Source organism: Phoenix dactylifera, chromosome 4 (genome assembly GCF_051530095.1).
Source record: "Phoenix dactylifera cultivar Ajwa chromosome 4, Ajwa_hap1_PhDact_Kaust_v1.1, whole genome shotgun sequence".
Lineage (NCBI taxonomy): Eukaryota > Viridiplantae > Streptophyta > Magnoliopsida > Arecales > Arecaceae > Phoenix > Phoenix dactylifera.
In genome coordinates, this window is record NC_143193.1 from 12,699,404 (window position 1) to 12,707,455 (window position 8,052).

The following is an 8,052-nucleotide window of genomic DNA, read 5'->3' on the forward strand; positions in this document are numbered from 1 at the left end:
ATCTGTAAAACAACAAGAGATGGTATAATGAGCTAGACAGCTGGTGCTAAAATAAAATTATTCTCCCAAGTGCAGGAGATTCGCACAAGTAGTATAACTCGGAAGTCCAAGGTCGATTCCTCAGAGAACGATCTATGGATTATTAGCATAATCTCAGATTAATTAATTCAGTTAATTTGTTGATTAAGATGATGTTTTGCAAATAGAAAACAAATTAGTACACAGAGAATTAAAGTATGGATAGATTAAGATCGAGTAGGGATCTGGAATCCCCCTTGATAATTTTGCATTCAAGAAATAAATTCTTCGATTCTTGATTAAAGATATAAATGTAGGATAGATCAAAGCATGAGATATATTTTAGGGACATATGAACTCTATTTCTAAGCATTTATCGTGCCTATTACATCAACGATAAATCAAATACTAAAGCGGTCCACATGTCGATCAACATAAACCATTAAAGAACTATCTACAAAATAATTATGCAAGAATCCATAATATATTGGAAATATAAATTTATAAGAATTAAAGGTTTAGAATTTACTTTAAAGATAGCAATACATCAAGGGTTCCTCCATCACCCAGGATTAGCCAGCCATCAACATCAAAGACTCTCCCCTGTTACTCCTCTCTCTATTTTTTTTCTTCTTTTTCTTTTCGAAAACAGGGCATCCCCTGTTTCCCTCTCTCTTCTTCTTTCTTGTTTTCTTCCACTGCAGCAGCCGACTCCTCTATTCTTCCTCTTCCCCCCCAAATTGGAGCCCCTTTCTCCTCCTCTTATAGATCCCACCAGAGATCAGCCAGCGATGGATCTGATTTTGCGTGGAGAGGAGGAAGAACGCCTGCGTGATGGTTGGGGCGGAATGCATGGGATCGGCTGGATCGATGGCGCTGGCCGCGGGATTTGGGGAGTCGCTTGGGTGCGCAGAAGAAAAGTCATAGACTCTATTCTGCAGTTGGGAGGATGCATCCTTTTTAGATGAATTTATATAAAATAATGTTAAAAATTATAATAAGTGCTAAGGATAAAATATTAATCATGCAAATGTTAACATCTATTATTTATCATTATTTTGCTAGCATTAGGCTAAGTTAATTGGTACTTAGATCGCACTTTTGTGCTCTCATCATACCCCCCAACTAGCTTATTGCTAGTCTCTAGCAATTCAGAGTAAATAATAACATGAGAGTACAAAAAGTGTTGGTCAATTCTTTGACTTTTTATTAAAGCTAACGACATAAAACTAAGATATGTACCCACTTTCGTAGGGCATCACGATTGCACTTAGCACGTGCAACAAGCCGTTAAACTCCTAGGTTACCCTAGTGGACGAGTGTTGTCTCGTGAGGGTTTTCAGGGATGTTACCCACAAACATCATGAATGATATGACATGAGATCCTAAAAAAAAAAAAAATGAAATAAATTTTAAGCTAATGCACATGTAATTAATTAATATATATTTTCAAGCATGGAAACTATCAAAGCAAGGAAAATATGAAAGTGTAGTGTGCATAAAATAGTATGACTTTCTCGGAGTACTACTACCTCCAACACAACATGGCACCGCTTGAATTTTAGGTGTACTACTCAAGTTCACAAGTGTTTACTACAGTTTATTAGAGCCTGATCCATCAAATTTTCGGAATATCTCATGTTGTCTAAAATTGTCAAGAATGGTTTGCATAAAAAGAAGGAGCTATCAATCCCAACTAAATATCCAAAGTACACAAAGGTCCAATACAATGGAGTCAAACCAGCCATTACCACATGTCACTGGGTTCAGCCCGACCAACCCTATTCATGCTTTTTTTTTTAATATTTTTTTATACATATAGTGATTACAATAGTCCAACCCCCTTAGACTCTAGCAAGGTCCATGTAGCGAGTTTTCGGCCAATAACTCCTGATCCAGTTGGCTCAAGGCATTAGGTGAAACACCCCTCGGACTTAATTACTCGAACCAGACTACGCCACGAGGTTAGACTTGTCATCTCCTCATTTTTTTTTAAATCAAGAGAGAAAGTAAACTGAACCATATAATGTGACTGCAACGTGACTATAGGTCAACCAAGGTTGGAACATAAGGCACTTAGATGATCTAGCCGGGGTATTCAGCCTCTATCTTTATGTGAAAACCAAATCAAGAACCTTTTAGTACGGATAAGGATACTCGTACTTCTTTTACAGATATGGCTTAACAAAAATGCATTAAACAAATGTGAACTCCTGAGGCCTTCCTATAATCATTAAGTAAATGTGCGGGGATCTAATAATAGGTCTCTGATCAGTCATAATGTGCATGTGTTCCTTGCCTTAATGGTTGCACAAACTCAATATGAAAATACATGTGCATTTGCTTAGAAAAGAATGCAAAAATAATTTTTTTTTTAAAGCAAATTACTTTCCTCCCCCCAACTTAAACATTGCATTGTCCTCAATGTAATAGATACAAGAAAAATATAATAAAAGACAGTAGAGAAAATAATATTAGAGAGAAGAGGAATACCTTGAGCTGTTGATATCCAGAAAATAAAACCTACAAAACTAGAGAAATAATCCTTACTAATATACATATACCTTTGCCTTCATGCTCAGTCATAAGAAGGCTCCCCCAAGAAAAAGGAGTCCTCTTCATCTGTAAAATTCTCAAGAAAAGGTTTAAGTCTGTGTCCATTTACCTTAAAAATTCTACCATCCCGTGGATTCTCAATCTCAACCGCCCCATGTGAAAAAATAGTTTTTATAATGTAAGGACCTGTCCATCTCGATCGCAACTTACCAGGAAACAGATGTAAGCGGGATTCATATAAAAGAACTTTTTGCAAAGGTTCAAAAGATTTTTTTAAAATTGATTTATCATGTAAGATCTTCATTCGTTCTTTGCAAATTTTAGCATTGTCATAAGCATCTCTGCGAATCTCATTAAGCTCGTTCAATTGTAATTTTCTAGCTAGACCGGCATCTTTTAAATCAAAATTCAATTTTCTAATTGCCCAATACGATTTATGTTCTATTTCTACAGGCAGATGACACGCTTTTCCACAAACTAGCCGGTAGGGAGACATGCCAAGAATGGTTTTGTATGCAGTACGATAGGCCCATAATGCATCTGATAGTTTCAAGGACCAATCTTTTCGTGATGGGTTCACCATTTTCTCTAAAATACGCTTGATCTCCCTATTGGCTAATTCTACCTGGCCACTAGTTTGCGGATGATATGGGGTAGCAACTCTATGGGTGACACAATACTTTTTCAATAAGGTCTCGAAAGGCTTATTACAAAAGTGTTTTCCACCGTCACTAATTATGACCTTAGGCATCCCAAATCGTAAAAAATTATTTTCTTTTAAAAACTTCAGGACAGGTTTGTGATCATTGGTCTTACAAGCAACAGCTTCTACCCATTTGGACACATATTCGACACCGACTAAAATGTACTCATATCCAAAAGATGATGGGATGGGCCCATAAAATCGATGCCCCAACAATCGAAAATTTCGATAATAGTAATGGGTTGAAGAGGCATCATTTGCCTACGAGTTAGACTTCCAATACGTTGACATGGATCACATGTCCTGCAGAACTCGTAGGCATCTTTGAACATAGTGGGCCAATAGAAACCACATTGCAAAACTTTTGCAGCAGTTTTCTTAGAGGCAAAGTGTCCACCGCAAGCATCAGTGTGGCAGAAAGAAAGTACGCTTTGTATATCATGATCCGGTATGCATCGTCTAAAGATTTGATCATTGCAATATTTAAACAAATAGGGTTCGTCATAGTAATAATTCTTTACTTCGCGCGAGAAAATTTTTCTATCTGTCGACCCCCAATGCTCCGGCATCCGGCTTATAACAAGAAAATTTACAATATCTGCATACCATGGTATACTAGAAAGTGCAAACAACTGCTCTTCAGGGAATGAGTCCTTGATGGAAAACTGTGGCACTGAATCATGAAAAACTAATCGTGATAAATGGTCAGCAACCACATTCTCTACTCCTTTTTTATCTTTGATAGTGATGTCAAATTCTTGGAGTAGAAGTATCCATTGTATTAAGCGTGGTTTGGCCTCTTTCTTATCCAACAAATATTTTAGTGCCGCATGGTCCGTGAAGATAACAATAGGAGCACCAAGGATATAAGAGCGAAATTTATCTAAGGCAAATACTACTGCAAGCAATTCCTTCTCGGTGGTAGTGTAATTCATTTGAGCATCGTTTAAGATTTTGCTTGCATAGTAAATGACATATGGCTTATTATCCTTGCGTTGTCCTAGGACAGCTCCTATTGCATAGTCGCTAGCGTCGCACATAATCTCAAAAGGTAATGACCAATCGGATGGTCGCACGATGGGTGCAGTGCTAAGCATAGACTTCAACTTTTCGAATGCCTCCTGACAGGTTTCAGTCCAATTGAACGGTGTATCAAGGGATAGGAGATTACATAATGGTCGAGATATGACACTAAAGTCCTTGATGAACCTCCTATAAAATCTGGCATGACCCAAAAATGATCTAACATCTCTAACCGTCTTGGGTGCAGGTAGCTTAGCAATTAAATCAGTCTTAGCTCTATCTACTTCCATGCCCTTCGATGAAATAATATGTCCTAAGACAATTTCCTTTGGCACCATGAAGTGGCATTTCTTCCAATTCAGTATCAAATTCTTTTCCATACATCGAGCTAAGACAGCTTGTAAATGTGACAGGCAATCATCAAATGTGTCGCCAAAAATGGAGAAGTCGTCCATGAACACTTCCAAAAATTTCTCGTTCATGTTTTCAAAGATGCTGAGCATGCATCTTTGGAATGTTGCAGGTGCATTACACAACCCGAATGGCATTCGTCGGAAAGCAAATGTGCCAAAAGGACAAGTGAAGGTAGTCTTCTCTTGATCTTCCGGTGAAATTTTAATTTGATAATATCCCGAATAGCCATTGAGAAAACAATAGAAATCATGCCCTGCAACCCTCTCCAATACTTGGTCTAGGAAGGGTAGAGGAAAGTGATCCTTTCATGTGACCAAATTCAGCTTTCGGTAGTCAACACACATGCGCCAACTCGTCGGGATACGAGTTGGAACTAGTTCACCTTGTTCATTTTCTACTACCGTCAAACCCGATTTCTTAGGAACGACTTGAGTAGGGCTTACCCACTTGCTGTCGGAAATTGGGTAAAAAATATCCACGTCAAGCAACTTGAGGACTTCTGCCTTAACCACATCTCTCATTGTAGGATTTAACCTTCGTTGTATTGGCCTTGTGGTTTTGGCATTGTCCTCCATATATATCCGGTGCGTGCAAATTAAGGGGCTAATTCCCTTCAAATCAGCAATGGACCACCCTAAGGCTCCTTTATGATTCTTTAAAACATCAATTAATTTTCTTTCTTGGGTATGATCAAGTCCAGACGAGATGATTACAGGAAAAGTATCTTCGGATCCAAGAAAAGCATACTTAAGTTCCTTTGGTAAGGGTTTCAATTCGAGCTTGGGTGCTTGCTCATGGGATGGTACTATTTTCACCTCTCGAGGCGACAATCTCTCAAATTCTCCTTCTTTTGGTCTCCACCCATTGACCATCTTGATATCCAGATTATCCACAATAGGTGTGACTGACAAATCATCATCATTGGTTCCATTAGGACACCAATCAATTAAGCTATCATTGAATGGGTCGTTAATTGCTTTAGCTAACAAATAATCTTCTGCGATGGTTTCAACCCAATCAACCTCCTTACTCTCTTCGGGATCATTGGGTTGTTTGCACACATTAAAAATGTTCAATTCTAAGGTCATGTTACCAAAAGAAAGCTTCATGATGCCATTCCTATAATTAATCAATGCATTAGAAGTTGCAAGGAATGGACGTCCTAAAATGACCGGAATCTGAGACTGTGAGTTCGAAGCCGGATGTGTGTCCAATACAATAAAATCGACAGGAAAGTAGAACTTGTCTACTTGGACTAATACATCCTCGATAATCTCCCTTGGAATTTTAACTGACCTGTCAGCTAATTGCAAAGTGACGGAGGTTGGCTTCAACTCACCTAAACCAAGTTGCTCATATACAGAATATGGCAACAAATTCACACTCGCCCCTAAATCTAGCAATGCTCGCTCTATCCTAAAGTTGCCTATGATGCATGAGATGGTTGGGCAACCTGGATCTTTATATTTAGGGAGAATGTTGTGCTGCAAAATAGCACTCACATTTTCAGTTAAAAATGCCTTCTTCTTAACATTTAATCGGCGCTTAACAGTACACAAGTCCTTCAAAAATTTGGCATATGAGGGTACTTGTTTGATTGCATCAAGAAGAGGTATGTTGATCTTTACTTGTTTAAAAAGCTCAAAAATTTTAGAATTAGGTTCGAGCTTTTGCAACGGCTTAAACCGTTGTGGAAAAGGTGGAGGAAAAGGACATTCAACTTTCACGGTAGAAGTTGGGACCTCAACTTCTTCTTTGTTCCTTTCATCGACTTTGGGAGCATCAGAATTAGAAGTGACTCGCAGTCTCAATGGGACGGTTTGATCAATGACTTTCCCATTACGCAAAGTCATGATGCTCTTTGCATGCTCTGTATGCGAACTAGAAGGAGCCGTATTATTACTACCGTGCACTTGTGGGTTAGGTTGGGGTTGAGCTGGAAGCTTACCCTTCTCTTGGGTACTTAGGACGGTAGTCAACATTGACAATTGGTTCCTTATGTCTTCAAAATTTCGAGTATTTTGAGCATTGATATTAGCTTGACCTTGTAGAAAAGTTTGTATGGATTGCAAGGTATCCTCGATATTTGGCTTTTGAGAAGGTGATGGTGCATAAGTAGGATGTGCAGGTTGAGGAGCTGAATGGTGTGACTGTTGAGGATGATCGTTTCTCCACCTAAAGTTTGGATAATTCTTCCAACCAGGGTTATAGGTATTCGAGTATGGATTGTTATAAGGCTTTTGGTAGGAGTTCATAGCATTTGCTTGATCGTGCAAGACTTCCTTGAATGCCGGTATGGTGGGGCAATCTGTAGTGGTATGACCCGACATATCGCAGATACCACAACACTCGTTTCTAAGCTCTATAGTCTTGACAGGCTCAACCTTCCTAAGCTCAATTTCTTCTACCTTCCTAGTGAGGGCTGCCATTTTAGCATGAAGATCATCCTCAGTTCTGAGGTTGTAAAGGCCTCCCTGTACAGAGCTAGTAGGCTTAGGCAAAGACTTGTTGTTTCTATCCCCGTTATCCCAAAGTTGGGCAGTCTCAGCAAGGGAATGCAAATACTCCCATGCCTCATCAGGTTGTTTTTCTAAAAATCTACCATTGCACATGGTCTCTACAAATTGTTTCAACTATGGAGATAAACCTTCATAAAAGAAGCTAATAGTTCTCCAAGTTTCGAACCCGTGATGAGGGCATGAGAGAAGAAGGTCTTTAAATCTTTCCCAATATTCATAAAATGTTTCATTATCTTTTTGTTGGAAATTGCTAATATGTCTTTTTAAAAAGTTGGTCCTTTGTGTGGGAAAGAACTTTTTTAAAAATTCTCTCTGCATATCTTGCCAAGTTCTTATTGATCTAGGTCGCAAGGAGTTTAGCCATGTTTTGGCCTTATCCTTTAGAGAGAAAGGGAACAATGTCAACTTGAGGATATCCTCGGTGACGTTTGGCACTCTAAATGTAATGCTCAATTCTTCAAAATCCTTTAAATGAAGATACGAACTTTCGGACTCTAACCCATAAAACTTGGGCAGCAATTGGATTACCCCTGGTTTGATGTCAAAATGTCCTACATTATCAAGAAAAATTATGCATGAAGACTGACTAGTCCTAGCCAGTTGTAGGTATTGTCTTAGAGTCATAACATGGGGTTCTCGTTCTCGATTGTGGTGACTCCCCGCATCTTCATTTAAATCAGCCATCTCACAAGGTGTGAGATATTGAGAAGAAATTTCAGGGGTCTGTCCTAAGGGATGATCTAAAGTTGTACGACTTAATCGACCAGTGTCGTCCCTATTCCACTTTAGCATGCAAAATATTTCTCTCTCTTTTTTTTT

At 38.8% G+C, this 8,052-nt stretch overlaps 1 non-coding gene across 1 annotated transcript; it reads left to right on the forward strand.

Moving 5' to 3' along the window:
• Positions 1–7,396: 7,396 nt before the first annotated feature.
• On the forward strand, positions 7,397–7,506 carry LOC120108297 (small nucleolar RNA R71). The gene has a single exon (XR_005509706.3). It is a non-coding gene; the product is annotated as a small nucleolar RNA R71 (small nucleolar RNA).
• Positions 7,507–8,052: the final 546 nt, after the last annotated feature.